This window comes from Accipiter gentilis, chromosome 6 (genome assembly GCF_929443795.1).
Source record: "Accipiter gentilis chromosome 6, bAccGen1.1, whole genome shotgun sequence".
In the NCBI taxonomy this organism is placed as follows: Eukaryota; Metazoa; Chordata; class Aves; order Accipitriformes; family Accipitridae; genus Astur; species Astur gentilis.
In genome coordinates, this window is record NC_064885.1 from 15,762,252 (window position 1) to 15,778,472 (window position 16,221).

General features: G+C 50.0%; 1 protein-coding gene across 1 annotated transcript in view; it reads right to left on the reverse strand.

The window, feature by feature from the left end:
* The window catches only part of EPHB1 (EPH receptor B1), a 75,062-nt gene that overhangs the window by 26,702 nt on the left and 32,139 nt on the right, over positions 1-16,221 (reverse strand). The gene's annotated exons all lie outside the window — the stretch shown is intronic.

Consider the following 16,221-nt stretch of genomic DNA (forward strand, 5'->3'; position numbering starts at 1 on the left):
CTGGGGACAGGACAACCCAGCAGAGCCTTGTCCCAGGGAGGGATAAAACTTCATTTTGGTGCAAACTTCACCATTTTTGCAGCCAAACACACAAACTCTCACAATTTCAGAACACCCAGAGCTGCTCCCACCTCAGGGCCAAGCGCTCACCCAACCTAATTACAAACAGCACCCACCTCATTGCATTGCATTTCCATATTTCAGCACTGTATGGGCACAAATTCATGAGATAAACATGAGCTTCCCAGCATCGGGGTTCACATCCTGTGGGCAACAGGCTGCATCTCTCCCCAATGTGTGGAAGGAAGAGGCCCCAGCTCCTCGTGATGCAACTGGTTAATTAAACCAGCCCTTCACCTCTGCAGGAATAGGTTTAGATCTGGCTTGGGACATATATAAGTTAAAGTCAGGGACTTCTAAGCCATAGTTTATTTGTGAAGGAAAAGTAAAATTCAATGTGGTTTTTCCCTTCTCAGGGTTTGGGGTTTTTTTCTGCTCTTCTTCTCACGGCTGAGAAATGAATTGAAGTGGGGCAGGATTTCAAAGGTGCTTGCGGAGTAGGTAGCTGCACGAGGCCAGTTAGAGGCAACAGGGTGTGAGAGTGCATGCGTATTTACCTCTCCCAAAAATCCCATCCCTCATCAACCAAGGATTTGCTCCCCTGGGGCAAACTGAGGTGCTCGCAGACCGAACCATGCGCGCTTGGCTGCAAGCAAGACACAGCTGATGCTCACCCAGAAGTGTTTCTCTTCCAGGCAGGTGGGCTTGGGAAAATTAAGGGTCTCTGAATGCAGAAGAGCTTCAATACCAACAGTTTAGCTGGTATCATGACCCTAAATGAGTTTAAGCTTAGATCATGGCATGGAAGCAGCCATTTTTAGCTCCCACATACCCTGCCGCTCACCACCTGCAGCACCCCTTTTCCCAATAGGTCCATGCTTGCCCATTTAATCACCACTCTGGGCTTGACTTTCTCTGTTTTTTGTGGTTGGGGGGATTTTGAAGGTCTAAAGACAAAACCTCTCCCAGATCCATTTCTTGGGTGAGAAAGGGGAGAGCACACATGCCCTGGGCAGACAGTGCTGCAGGGCTGCCAGCTCACCACAGAGCAGGGAAACTCACTTTGCTCTCCAAAACAGTCAACTTGGGGGGGTGGACACAGACAGACACAGAAACCAACTACTCCTCAAGGTCACTTTTGCAAATCACTTTTCTCCCACTTAGGTTTTGCTCCGCTTTAGTTTCCACTTTGCAGCAGGCCAAGGCTGCCTGGTCTCGCGCTGCAGCTCCCCTTCCTTTCCATAAACCAACCATTGAGATAACGATGTCCAACCTTCTGCTCCAGCACTTTTGCATGTGAAATGAGGTGTGAAACATGGCTGGCGGGCACATGGCACAGCTCGTGGAGACACCCCAGCCCATCTCCATTTCTCCCCAGTGTTTCAGCTCTTCCCCCTTGGGAATTAAAGCACCACTATGGAGAAGAGGAGAAAGGCATTACAGGGAAGGATGAGGCTGGCGCTCCCTTTCTGAGCACCCACTTTCAGTGATCAAATGCTGAATGATTTGATCAAACTCTAGACAACTCACCTGTGTATGCAAGGAGGCTTACCATCCTAATGCTGCCCGAGTTTATTATTACGAGTCAACAAATGAAGGGGGGGATGAAGTTCTTGGCAATTATTTGAGGCTATTTAACCTCCTTATACTCTTCTTTAAAAATATATTTAGCAGCTGCAGTCTTCCATGGGTTCTTCCCTCTACTGGGGCTGTCAGCCCTGCAAGCAGGACAGGGTTGGGTTTGTCATTGCTGCCCCAAACCCTCATGAGCAGCAGACCCCAGACCTATCTGAATAGTAGCTGCAAATTAAATGCCACGGCACAGCTCTCCCTGGGGACGTGATATAAGGAAAGGGGAGATTGATTTACCAGCAAATAGACAGAGGTGTCCAACCCCCTACTCCTGGGCTTCCCCAACCAGCGCTAGATGAACATTTTATATCTCTGCTGTATGTTAAAACCAGAGCTAAGGGGTGGGGAGGAAGCCAAGAAATCCATCCTACACCAGCGATGGAAAACAATTTAAGGAAAGAAAGGGTGAGTGGGACAGGTGTGTTGCCAGGGAGCTGGACGGCATCAGGAGCAGAGCGGCCAGGGGAAGCACTGGGGCTCCAGCGGCAGGGCAGGAAAGATGAGGTCTGCCCAGGCAGAGGCTGTTCCCACCCCACCTCCAGCACCCCCAGCCCCACCACTTTGTCCATTTTTAATAAGCATGGTGGTTTATCACAGCCAGGTGCCCTGTCTTAATGACAGCACAGCTGTAATCTGGATTTCAGGAAACCCTTACAACCTGGGGCATGGTTGGTCTTAATGAGGGTGATATACCTAAGGCTCACCTTAAGGTGGCTGGTGCTACAAAGGCAAGCAATGCTCACGTACCACCTTGGAGATGCTGATGTGCATCAGATTACACCAGTTCTGGTCAATTGGGCCAAGCACAAGCCAGAGAAAGGACCACCAGGAGCAGTCCCAGTGAGCAGGTGCATCCCCAGCACTGCAATGTCACCTGCAATGAACCTCCCAGTGAGTTTGGAGCAAACAACTGGGGAGGATCAAGATTCATGTCCCAAAAATACAAGCCCCAGAAGATGCTCTACTCCCCCCCTAGGCATTGGGCTCGATACAGGAGTCACAGAGAAAGATTATTTCCCCTGTGAACTGCAGCAATGAGAGACTCCAGGAGTCAATGGACACGCACTGGAAGCCGTACGGAAGAGCTGATACTTTCATGTACCACTTAAGCCAGCACATCGCGTTCACCCCTCAACACCTAAGTGAGCTATCAAGCCACCTAATGAGCAGGAAAACAAGCTACCACAAAAATTCATGGTGAATCTCAGAGAGTAGAGCTACCACAAAAATTCATGGTGAATCTCAGAGAGTAGTAGCTCTTCCCCCAGGTACAGAAGTGCTGGCAGGGGCTGTAGTTAGAAGCCCCCTGAAAACAATGCATCTTTGCTTTGCAACCAGCCCCCCTGGAGATTTAGGGAACCATCCATGTCACTCCATAACTCCAGCCTCTCTTCTGACTCAGAAATCAAGGCAGCATCACCCCTGGGGTCCCCAAAGCACAACCCCCCCGGCTGGGAAGTAAACATCTCCCATTCCTAATAGGAACTAATTAAGCACCTTTTCCTCCTTTGCCAGCTCACACCACACAGTATCCCCTCAATCTAGAGAACATCAAGTGCTTATTAATTACATCTGAAGTGGCTCCTCATTAGTGCTGACACCACAAAAGGATGAGTCACCCTGGGATGGGGGAGAGCTTCAGCCGCAGGGCCAGGCTCATGCTGCCAGCACAGGGATGCCAGCATGGGCAGGGACACATGGACACACAGCTTCCTTGTGTCTGTGCCGTGGCACTGGAGGACATCGTGCCTTGGGTTGCACTGGAGTGGTGGGATGCCCCATCATGGAGCAGGACCCCCCGATCCCAGCAGAGATGAACCCTGGGGGCTGCAGTTTGGCTGACTGCTTGAGGACCGTGGCCAGGGATGGATTCAGCATGGGAGGACGAATTCGGCAAGGGGAGGACGTCCTGACCAAGGCACAACTGCTCTCCCACATCCCTCATCCACCCCAAGAGCTCCTTGCATGGAATTAATTAGAAAAGTAATTAAGAGAGCTCCCCTATGAATATTTATAATGGAATGAGCCATAATTACCATTCCTTGGAGGAAAAGTGCCTTCCTACTCAGCCACAGAGAGGAGAGGGGAAACGCAACACCAGCCAGGGGACCAGAGGCACCGTCTGCTCCTGCCTTTGCATGTACTCGCCCACACACAGCCCCTGGGAAACTGCCTCCATCATCCCACACAGGCCTGAGCAAAGCGCTCCCTTTCCACCCCTGGGGACGGCATTTTTGGCAGCAAGCCGTATTTCCCAGAGTCAGGTGCAATTTACCATTATTTCTGTATATGAGCATCACATACATGTTTTGTATGATTTCTCTTGCTTTTAATAACACCTCCTTTCCCACCCTAAACAGTTAAATAGTGGCCACTGCCATTGACTTGCCCTGCTCCTGCCTAGTGGCTCTTAACAGCCCTAATCTCCTGGAGCCACAAAATGCCTAAAAAGCAATTTCTGAAAGTTTTACCCGTCTCCCTTCCACTTCTTCTTCTCCATCCACACTGTCCCTTCTCCTACCTATTCTTAAAATTTTACCTGCCCAAATGACTCACTTTCAAGCACCTTTTCCCAGTAAGCCGCTGGCTGAGTCCCCACCTCACTACCTTCATCCCAACTTTCCAACACCCCCAATGTAGCAGCGCGGGAAAGCACAGGGGACCATGGAAATTTTGACTTTCCTTCCCAATTCCCCTCTCTCCGCACACGGTTGAGCTTGAAAACTCTTCCTGACCCCGCTCCAGCTAGCAGGAGAGCCAGTCCCAGGAGCATCCTAACCCTTTGGCAGCTGAGCTCAGCTACCACTGGGTGCCGTGACAGCCAACAGCATTCACTACAAAGAAGTATCTTGGAAAAAATGTTTTCTTGTGGCACTTGGGCTCCACTACCAGATAGAAATAGGAAGCAAGGAAACATGAAAAAGTGAAAATAACAGATGGGTTCCTCAGGCAGTGCATTGCTGCAATGCTGGGGGCAGAAGAGAGGGGACCGCAAGGAAGACAAAACACTTGGATCCCCTTCCATGTCCCTCACCCTTTGAGGTTCTCCTGCAGCATTGCACCCACCAATGGAAAATTTGGCCAGGGCCAAATTTCCACCCTCTCCTTCCTGTATGAGGCTGGCTTGCAAAAGATGTTTGGTCCCAAGGGCAGAGAAAGAGCAAAGGGAGGAGGTAGAGATGATGCTCATCCCACAGTGGAAGTGCTGGTGTGTTAGAGACCCCATGCACCAGAGCCACCTCAGCAGCCACTGAGGCCAAGCAGAACAAACCGAGACCCCAGCCTGCAAGGACTTCAAAGGAGAATTCAAAGCAGACAACAGTTTATGGTAACTTAATGTAACTCAGCTCCAATCTAACTACCATCAGATCATTGGTGTTTGCAAGTGTTGCTACACGGAGCAAGGAGCAGCTCAAAGCAGTTTCCAGGCTGAAGCACAAGGGTGCAAAGCTATGGTAGCTCATCCTCTCCAGCTCACTGACAAGCAAGATGTTCCAATGGTTCAATGCCCAAGTGGAAACCAGTAGCAAGTGGTGCCCCTCTGGGGTCCATACTGGGACCAGCACTGTTCAGTATCTTCATCAACAACATAATAGGATTGAGTGCTCCCTCAGCAAGTTTGCAGATGACACCAAGCTAAGCAGTGCAGTTGATTCGCTAGAGGGGAGGGATGCCATCCAGAGGGATCTTTACAGGCTTGAACAGTGGGCCCACATGAACCTCAAAGTTCAACAAGGGCAAGTGCAAGGTTCTGCACCTGGGTCGTGGCAACCCCCAATATCAGTACAGACTGGGGGATGAATGAATTGAGAGCAGCCCTGTGGAGAAAGACTTGGTGGACTGGTGGGTAATGAACTGGACATGAGCTAGCAATGTGCGCTTGCAGCCCAGAAAGCCAACCGTATCCTGGGCTGCATCACAAGAAATGTGGCAAGGAGGTCGAGGGAGGGGATTCTGTCCCTCTACTCCACTCTTATGAGAACCCACCTGGAGTACGGCATCCAGCTCTGGGGTCCGCAGTACAAGAAAGACATGGACCTATGGAGCAGGTCCAGAGAAGGGCCATGAAAATGGCCAGAGGACTGGAACACCTCTGGTATGGAGAAAGGCTGAGTTGGGGTTGTTCAGCCTGGAGAAGAGAAGGCTCCGGGGAGACCTTATTGCAGCCTTTGAATATATAAAGGGGGCTTGTAAGAAAGATGGAGAGAGACTTTTTACCGAGGACTGTAATGACAGGACAAGGGGAATGGTTTTAAACTGAAAGAGGGTAGGTTTAGGTTGGACATAAAAAAGAACTTTTTTATGATGAGGGTGGTGAGACACTGGAACAGGTTGCCCAGAGAAGTTGTGGATGGCCAGTCACTGGAATTGCTCAAGGTCAAGTTTTTTGGGCCTTTCAGCAACCTGACCTAGTGAAAGACATCCCTGCCCACAGCAGAGGGGTCAGACAGGATGATCTTTGAAGGTCCCTTCCAGCCAAACAATTCCATGATTCTATGATTCCCACACCAGCTCATCCCCATGCCACAGTGAGGAGGCAGGCAACCTGCTCAAAAGCTCGCAGCCAGGGAAAGGACCTTCTGCAAACAGCATGAACACACTAGCACTGTCCATGTTGGTGCCATCACTAGCGACAGGAGATATGCCCAAACTGCAGGGTGGGACAACATCCGCTAATCCCACCTCTGAGCACAGCCAGCTTCTCCCTGCTGAAATCCCCACCCATGTCCCATGCTGGTGGTAGCAACAAACGGGCAAAAAAAGTAGTCTCCTCCATCTTCAACATCTGTTACACATAAGTCAAAGCCACACGAGATTGCGGGGATTTACGGTACGTAGGCAGCTCTGGAAGCTTTTCTTAGCTGTGAAACATAATTTGCACCTTGGGCTCTATAAGAACAAGTTGTCCTAAATAATAATACTTGATTAAGAGCTCATGAGCAGATCAGATGTGGAGGCAGGAGGTCTGTGATAGCTCCAGGTCTCAGCCTGTCACCTTCATCCCAGCACCACCATCCCACTGTGAATGCCAGCCCCACTTGCCCAGCATGCTTAAACAGATGCCCACAGCAGAACCGGGAGATTTGGGATTAGCCAGAAGATGATGGTCCCCAGCAGCACCCAGACAGGCAAAGAACCTTTTTGCCATGCCCAGAACCATTTCAAGCTTTCAAACAGATTCCCCATTTTGCAACAGAGCAAAATCCACAAGCATCAAGGCAATCCCTGCTCCCAAGGAGAGCAACCAGCTCCCTCCATGTCACAGAGGGAACATGCATGCCAGCATGCATCAATCCATCCCAAAGCTATGTCCAGGGCATGTTTATCTAGCAATTGGTTTTTAGCGCCTCAGTGACATCACACGTGCAGATAGGTACTATAATACAGTAAAAAATACAAAATGAAAAAAATCAGATCAAAATAAGTCAATATCAAGTCTCACCTCACAGGCAATTTACCTCCAGGCTGCAGACCCAGTGGAGGAATGCCAGCTGAGCTAGGGCAGAAATTCAATTCTTAATTCCCCTCATATGTCAGTTTCCCAGGACACCTCTGCTTTTAAGGATGAGTTTTAGACAGCAAAGCCCATAAACCAGACCTGAAGTCAGAGCCCTCCACCTCTGGCATGGCACACAGCCCCATCCCCTGAGCTTTGCAACTCCCACCCAAAAGCAAGGAGACAGCAAAGCTCTGCCCACACCCACCAGAGCATCATCCTGGAGAGGCCCCAGAGGAGCAACCAGTCGAGGACAACGTTAGCCCAGGCATCCTTCCCTGTCCAGAGATGCTGCCACTGGGAGCTCAACGATGCCCATGCAGGATGTGGCCACACCAAAAGCACCGAGGTGACCAGCTCCTACCCCCAACCCACAGCTCTCTCCTTTCTAAAAAAATGTTTTCATATAAATATCATACAAGCAGGTGAGTCCTGGGCTGAACATGAAAATGAAGAAATGTGGTTCCATCCCATGCCATTAATTACATTTTCTTGGTTGCTGCTCACTGGGTGAGGCTCCCCTGGGAGCCCAGGGTAGGGGAACATCAATTCCCTCCTCATGTGGGTTTGCACATCTCAATTTGAGGTGCCCACAACTGAATATTTAGTCTGGTTTGATGCTCCGATAGACAAGGCGTGGATCATTTCTTGGCCGTGAGTCTGCTGCACCGGCTGAAGACGGATGGATTTTCCCATGGCTCCTCAGCCCTCCTCCAAAGCCTTGCTTAAGTGTGTGAGCGATGCTTTGATTTAATCACCATGCTCTTGCTCTCGACGCGTCCTCTGAGATACAAGACACCGGGCGTGACAAATGACCACTTTTAACACACTTGGAGCTAACACCCACGCCACCACTCCATTTGTCACTGTCCGGATGCAGAACAACCCGGGTAGCAGATGCAGAGGTTTGAGAGGGTAGAAAATTAAAATCTCAGTAATCTGCACTGATTAGCTTTCTTTTTCCCTCACCCTGGTGGGCTCTATCCTTCCTCTGCACATACCCGCAGTGCCCCAGGAGCCAGCTGGCAAGTCCAACCCATGCAAAACTCCTCCGACAGCCAGGGGAATGCAGGGTGAGGTGCAGCAGCATGACTCGCTCCACCTAGTCCATGGCTTTTTCACGGCTTACATTTATGCAATGGGTCTTTCACTTATTAAAACATCATCAGTGAAGGCCTGTTTCCTAAAGCAGAGGTTGCAGGAGGCCTGCAAAGCCTGACTGCAACCCCAGGGCACAGCTCCCAAACAACTAGCCAGCTGGTGTAAAAAAAAAAACAACTTCCATTATTATTATTATTACTACTATTACTACTACCACCACCAGCCAGCTGGGGTAAAAAAAACACTTTTTTTTTTTTTTTTTAATTATTATTACTAGCTATCTGGGAGAGATGCTGGCTCCTGAAGAGCTTGCCATAGGCTACGTGGTGCATTCCTGAACATGGGGCAAGATCCCCATCCCTTGCAAGTGAACAGCAGCAAAATGGCACCAGCTGAAGCCATTCCCAAAACAGCTCTCTCGTGACTTAAAAAAGAGGAAAAAGTTATAGAAAGGCTTTAAAACTCCGCAGGCTGAGTCACGGGGTTTGCCAGGTGCCGGCCGTTTGCAAACAAGGGTGGGAACAATGTGGGTGCCGGATGCAGGCCGGATCCCGTGCTTCCTTGTGGCTCTCCCATTGTTCAGGAGAACAATCCCTGCTCCAGCCAGAGAGCACAGGGACTTCAGCAGTGGGGTGGGAGCCAGGTCTCCTGGGCTGGTGTAAGCAGATGAGGTTAGGAAAGCTGAGCGGGTTTTGCAGCCCTGCCACTGCAGAGATGTTCGTGGACCCATGCCCATGGATCCATGCCCATGGCAGCCCCTACAAGCGCACACAGAGCTTTGCACCCTAATATCCCCAAAAAAGATGAGGTTCCCCCAGCACTTCAGCTACCACAGAAAGTTTCCTAGATGGACCATTAACAAGCCAAGGGCTTGGAAGCAGATTTATGCCCCCGTTTGTAAACAAGCTCATGAAAAGGCCCTTGGGGAAAAAAAAAAAATTCAATGAGTGATTTTTCTTCCTCTTTTAAGACTGGAATCAATGCAACACTCAAAAGTTCTCATTGGGGTAGGGAATACATAAACAGTCCATGGTACAATTTGAGGAGGAAAAAAAATGATATGCAGAAAAATAAAGCCATACATCACAGCTCAGGGGCCGTTCCCTAATCCCTCCGAGGCCACGTGCAGCGATGGTCTGGCTAGGGCAGCCCAGCCCTGTGATGCTCACCTGGCCTCTACTCACACCTTCCCTGGGACATTTGCCAGGTTTCTCCTTCACTTCTCCTTTGGAGGGGTCTGGATCACAGGGATGACCCAGACCATGCTCAGGATTTGGGGACAGAGCCAAAGAGTGGTGGCTGTGGTGCCTAACCTCCCGGCCGGCAGCATCCAGGACAGACAGTCCCCCATCCCTGCACCAGGGGAAAGAAAAGGGCCTGAATCCACCCGAGGAACATTCTGGCTAATAATGTCTAATTAAGACTTCCATTAAAACCCATCACACTCATTAGAAAAAAAATTTAACAAGGTTTTCCTGGACATTTTCCTTGCGAAATTACTACGAAGGTTAATGGATGCCTTCATTAAGGCATAATTTAAGAAAAATCACACTTTTTTCTTTTTCTTTCATTTTTTTTGGAGGTGCCGTGATTCAAATGCTTCTCCTCCGCAGCACAGCCATGGTAAAACTGGGCTGCCTGTTCCACCCAGCGGTGGAAGCAGGGAGATTGCTGCCAGGCACAGGCAAAGCCCCTGCAACAAAGGGGAGCATCCATACACCCCTCCAGCATCACCACTCGGATTCGGGAAGAGCTGGGAGAGCTGCCACTTCCCAGCGCAGCCCAGCCAGGGAGAGCAGCTTGGGAGAGGGGGCAGAAAACTTGACTAATGTGCCAAAAAAAAACCACCAAACCCAAACCACAACCTACCCAAAAAAAGAGGAAAAGGCTCATTTTGAGCAGTCAGAGGTTTGTGGCTCGGCTAAACCTGGGATAAAACACCCCCTGGACGTCTCCACTGCCGTTAGGGATGGAAGGTGCCCTGGCTGTGTGGATGCCCTCACTTCGGTCTAAAAGCAGCTTTTTTGATGGTTAGTGTCTACCAGGTGCCCAAGTCCCTGAGCAGAGGCGCAGCAATGCATGGGAAGGAGGAGACCAGCTGCAGCCCCAGCATGCTGGCCACCCCACCCCTGTGCTACTAAACAAGCTTTTTCAAGCTTTTCAAGGAGAAAAGCTTGAAATCCTACTACCAAACCCATAGAGAAGAGAAACATCTACCCCACAGAGCCACCTAAAACATCGTGAGCATCAGCCGCAGAGACTCCCTTGCACATGAGCTGCTAAGCAGACAACCTGCCAGTGCATCAAACGTGTCCACGGGCGCAGATTGAGATGGAAAGGTTTTGAAACAAACTGGTTAACCCCATCCCGGTCCCCAGGAAAGCGCTTGAGGAAGCACTGACAGTTTTTAAGCACAATTATTTAAGATTGCAGGTGGGGGGTCTCTGTGGGCACGCCAGCCCTCAATGTGCCTACCCTGCTCCAGGATGCTGCTAGCCCCGCCAGGTACCCTGGGACTGGGACAGGGCTAGGTGCCATCGCACCCCAGGGGACACCAGAGCACTCCCCTGCCAGCACTCACCACCAGCCGGTGCAACACCCGCAGCCACCAAACCAGGGATGGGGAGAGGGATGCAATTCCCAAGCAAGCTGGGAAGCCGTGGCTCCGCTAAACCAAATCCAAGGGCAGATAGAAGGAGAGATGGGCAGGGCAAGCACTTTCTTTTTATCTCTTTGGTTTTCCCCTCTTGTTTTAGAGGTGTCCTGGTTTCAGCTGGGATAGAGTTAATTTTCTTTCTAGTAGATGGCATAGTGTTATGTTTTGGATTTAGTCCGAGAATAATGTTGATAACACACCGATGCTTTCAGTTGTTGCTGAGTAGCATTTATACTAAGTCAAGGATTTTTCACCTTCTTGTGGCCAGCCAGCAAGAAGGCTGGAGGGGCACAAGAAGTTGGAAGGGGACACAGCCAGGACAGTTGACCCAAATTGGCCAAAGGGGTATTCCATACCATGTGACATCATGCCCAGTATATAGAAACTGAGGGGAGCTGGCGGGGGAGGGGGGGCAAAAGGCAGCGGGGTCAGCACAGAGGCTTGGAAAAGAGATGCTTCCCAGCCGTGGAAAAGTACATGGACCAGCAGCATGGAGAAAAAAAGAAAAATAAAACCACCCTGAAAAGCAAAAAAGGGCCTTTCTGCAGCCCCTGTGATGCTTGGCATGCTCACCCTGCCCCAGGCATCAGGGTGGCTGGGCATGGAGCTGCAGCACCCTCGGACAGGTGCACCCTAAGGCACAGGGGAGCAGGGTCCTGTGTCCCCGTGACACAGTGAGGCAGCCCACAGTCTCCCTTGCTGCCGTCTGCCCGTAGGACAAAACCAATATAACCTTCATCACCCAAGAAAACCTCTCCTGTGTGCTCCAACACAGTACGGTGGCACAAGGATGGACCATGGCGCAGGGAAAAGGCAGGCAAAGGCATAGCCAGAGAGACCAAAAGACCCAGTTCTCAGCACAAGCAACAGTTTGATTGGGAAAACTTGATGTCTCCCATATTTTAAGAGTTAGCAAATTATTCTACTGCTAATTACAAAGTGTTCATAACTATTATTAAAGTAAATAAATAAACCAATCACTTTATAAATCCTGCACTCTGCTATTGTTTCCAGCCTTCTGTGATGGATAAATGGAGGAAATCAATAATTATTGCCAGGGCTGATTGGCAGGAGGAAAGGATAATGGAGGAACTGGCATGGGGCTGCCCGCTCCTTGACATTCAATTGGTGGGACATTCCCCCCAGCTACCCCTTTCCTAAATCTAGCCCTCCACACACAAGGCAGGAGGGAAGGACAAACAGAGAAAAGAGACAAAGAAACCAAAGGGATGAAGACAATTAAAATAAACCCACACACAGCTTCGGCAAAGGTTCCACACAGCCCAGCTTATCGGTCAGCAGCTGAAGAAGGGCTAGGGGACCTGGATGCAGATGGGGTGCCTTGTGGAAAGCCGGGGATGCCTGGGAGCAAGGATGCTCAAGGAGTGGCCTCTGCATCACAGGCATCGCAGCCCAGCTTTGTTCTTATTTTGCAGGTTGGTTGTTTTTTTTTTTTTTATTTTGCCACCCCTGCTAGCTCAGATTTCCAGCTGTTGCAAGCAGGTTGGGTTCATTATCCCAAGCTGCAGCAGCCTGGAGGCTCCTGACCACACTACAACAGGAATTTGCCAAGAGGGGAAAATCAAAAGCGAGACAAGCCCAGGAAGCAGCAGGACCACTCTCTTGCCCCTTCTCCCTGGGTTTATAAATACATAGGAAAAATTCAGCACAAAGCTGATTTAGATCCAGACTTTTTCCTTCACCAGCTTCTCCATGCAACTGAGTTATCACCTGGTACTGGGAAGGTCAGAGAGAAAGTCAGCATGATTCCAGCGGACAAAAATACAGTACCCCATCCACAAAGTCAAAAGGGATAAAAGCTGAGACCCACAACTGTCATCATTCTAGTAAGGGGCTACCTTGCCATCATTAGGTTTTAGAGTCAAACACCAGCAGAGAAAGGGTTTAATAATCCTCCTCAAGGAGAACAAGCAAAATCCACCCAGCATACTCATCCAAGGTTTCAAACGATTTCCCCAGCCTCCCAGCAATCCCTGCTACCACTTTTCCTCCTACCTCCTCCCCAGCACAGTGATGCATTGCACCTTGATCACGCAAGGAAGCCGTAAAGCAAGGCTGAGGGATGGGGCAGAACAAGACAAATGGATTTAATATCAACCCGAAAAAAGCGTGGGCTATCGCACCAAATGAATTATTCATTTTGAATTCAATAACAGGCTCCATTTCGCATTGACCCACAGCTCTCACAGGCACAAGGTGCCAAAGAGAATGGGGTAGGCACTCCCATCAGGCTTTCAGGCACGGTGCACCATCACCCAGCTGGAGAGCAACGCGGCTTCACACCAGCTGGGAGGTCTGTAGTGCCAAACCCCAACCAGCCTGGGACAAAAACAAATAACAGGGCAGACTGATAAGGACAATCTCCCTTCCTCCCAACCCCATCTTAGCATCATGGTGGCAATGACCCCCCCATCACTCTGACCCTAAAACACAACAATAATCTCTTTGGGACTTGAAACACCCCTGATGAAGACTGCGCTCTGCCTGTGCCTTTTGTGAGCGGCTAAGTGCTGATAAAAGCTGGTATTAATGAATCCCTCAGCGGCCCTGAGCTCTGCTGTCAGCACGAAACCGTTCCGGTCTAATGGCCCCATGATAGGCACAGCCTCTATCCCAGGGGGTGGAAGAGATGAGAGAGGGCTGGGGGAGCTAAACAATTCAACCCTGTTTTTTTCCCACCGCTGAGGAATTAAGCCCATTTGCTCAGCTTTAAAATACCGAGGGATTCCACACACACACACCCCCCCCCCCTTGGTGACAATTCCCCCAGACTCGTTAAGTGGCTCATCTCAGGTTGACGAAGGCTTCAAGCAGATGTCAGGAGCGTGTGCCTCCCAGGAGCTGGGGTGCAATCCTGGCAGCATCCCTGTGAGGCAAACCCAGCGGGTGAACAAGGCAGGGGAATATGATCTCTTCAAGAGCATGAAGACAAATAGAAAACCAACAAATTATTTCTAAACCTTGCGATGTGCCACCTACTGCCTGCCAACCTTTGGAAGGGCAGTAGTGGGCTCACGTCTTCCCTCATGGTCTCCAAAGTCCACGGGGATACAAGGAGGAACTTGATGGCCAAAGGGTGCACACAAGCTACCCAGAAGAGTCGAACCCAAGGTCAGATTTTTACTCAAACACAGTTAATTGTCCAACAGTCCTAATGTAAGCCCTGGCTCAGGCTTTTAGGACTGGTTTTAGTGAACTTCCAGGAGAGGCTGGTGGGTTTATTGGGTTTGGGTTCTGTGCCAGTATTGAGCAGGACCTTCAAACACGCAGGTCCCACGCACAATGCCAGCCTTTCGTCCGTCCTCCTGATGTGGGAACTGGGAAATACTCTCACAAGACCAGGAGAGGGAAGTTATTGGAGCTCTGCTCCAGAGACAGCATCATACCAGCACCCGACAGTGCCCACAGGATCATCAAAAAAGCATGGTCCCATCATCACACATGTGCTTGGTGCCATTTAACCACTTTCTTGCTCTGCACCCACAGCGTACTTTGGTGCCTCTCAGGATCCCAAATGCTGCTGGTCGATCTGTAAAGGGCATTTCTACTCCTTTAGACCTGCCAGGATCCTGTATTTTCTCAAGGAGCCTGAATGCAAAGCATGCTCCCCACAAAAAAGCAATCTTCTCGTCAGGAGCTCTGCAGAGCCCACACTTGGCTAGTGCAAGGGGTTTCTCCTTTGGCATCAGCACTGCCATGCAATGGGAGCACAGCTGGAGACAGGCGCTGCAGCACAGAACACTGAGCAAACTCCCAACGCACAGGGGTCTGCTCAGTGCAGCTTTGATGGCATGAACACATCATGACCATTCTGGGGTTTGCACAAGAAAAGGAAACAAAAAAAGCCCCAGAGATTGGTCTAATGGCCACCCTGAGCAGGTTCGCTCCCATGCCTCTCATGTCCTGTTGTCCTCCATCCTCTGCCCTGCCCTAAACTATGAGCACTCAGTAGGTGCAACACGCTTCTCCTTGGGGGGTTAGAAGCATTCAAGATCCCAACTTCTTCCACCACTCCAACCAGCAGCAGATAGAAAAGTCAACACCACCCAAACCTGTGGCAGTTTTACATTATCTTTGTTTTCCTACATTTGTGGCAAAATGACATTATTTCCCAACTCTAGTCTTTAGCTAAAATTAGTATTTTTTTTTCCCATTATGAGAAAATGTCATTTTGCCATAAAACCATGTGTGCTCTGTTTGTTTATTCAATAGCAGAGGAACGTCTTGCCAGAAATGCTCCGGTTTGTGAAGAGCCCTCCCTCTAATGGAGCGCTTCGGCTCCTCACAGGAACAGACCATCTCCTAGTGGGAACAAAAGCATGCTCAGTGTCAACTGCAAAACTTGAAGAAATCCACTGGCAATGTTGCTCAATGTTAAAGCAAGGCACAAGCACACAGGTTCTAGTGGTTTCCCAGTTGTCAGAGCACTGGCATGCGAAGGCATCGCTGTCCCCACCTTGGCCAGGCAGGAAGGTGGTTTTTCACGGTGAAAAACTACGCAAGCTCCCAAATTTAAAGCAAATGAACAAACAAGTTTCTCCATAGCTTGAATCCCAGTTTTGCCATTTTCATATACCCGGAGTTACAGGTGAATAAGAAACACTGTGGTGGCCACCCCAAGGACCATCACAGCCAAGCTTGGTGCTACACGTGCTGCCACCTGCAACTCCTCCAATCACCCCCTCCAAAACCAAGCCTAAAGCACTCTGACACCTGCCTTTGACCTTCTCCTTCTTCCCAACCCTTCCTTGACCTGGTGGTGCCCACCTTCTAGAAGCTATTTGGAAAGCACCGATGAAATGGGGTTAGCTTCTTATGCAAAAAGCCCTCTCCTCTTCCCTCCTTTCCAGCTACGTACAAAAACAATACCTTAAATTGGGAGTGGAGAAGGAACGGGCAGCGAGTAAAGCTAAGAGAAAAAAAAATAAAAATCCTCCAACACTATTTGGGAAATATTCATCAGAATGGCCAAAGGACATGAAAAGCAGTGAACACTATTTCCATATTTACAACTCCACGCTGTGGAGGACTCCAGCAGGCAGCAGCATGCTGGTGGTGTGGCTGGGGGAACCCAAAAACCAGCAAAAAAATTCCAATTAATGCAGAGAATCAGAGCGGCTTCGCTGCAGTCAGGCCTGACAGCAGCTGCCTGGCTCCCCCAGCTTTGCTGGGGAAATAATGAGGCAGATGAAAGTGGCTCAGCGAGCAAGCACCGGCCTGCACAGCACTTTGAAGGCAGCAGATCACACAGGCG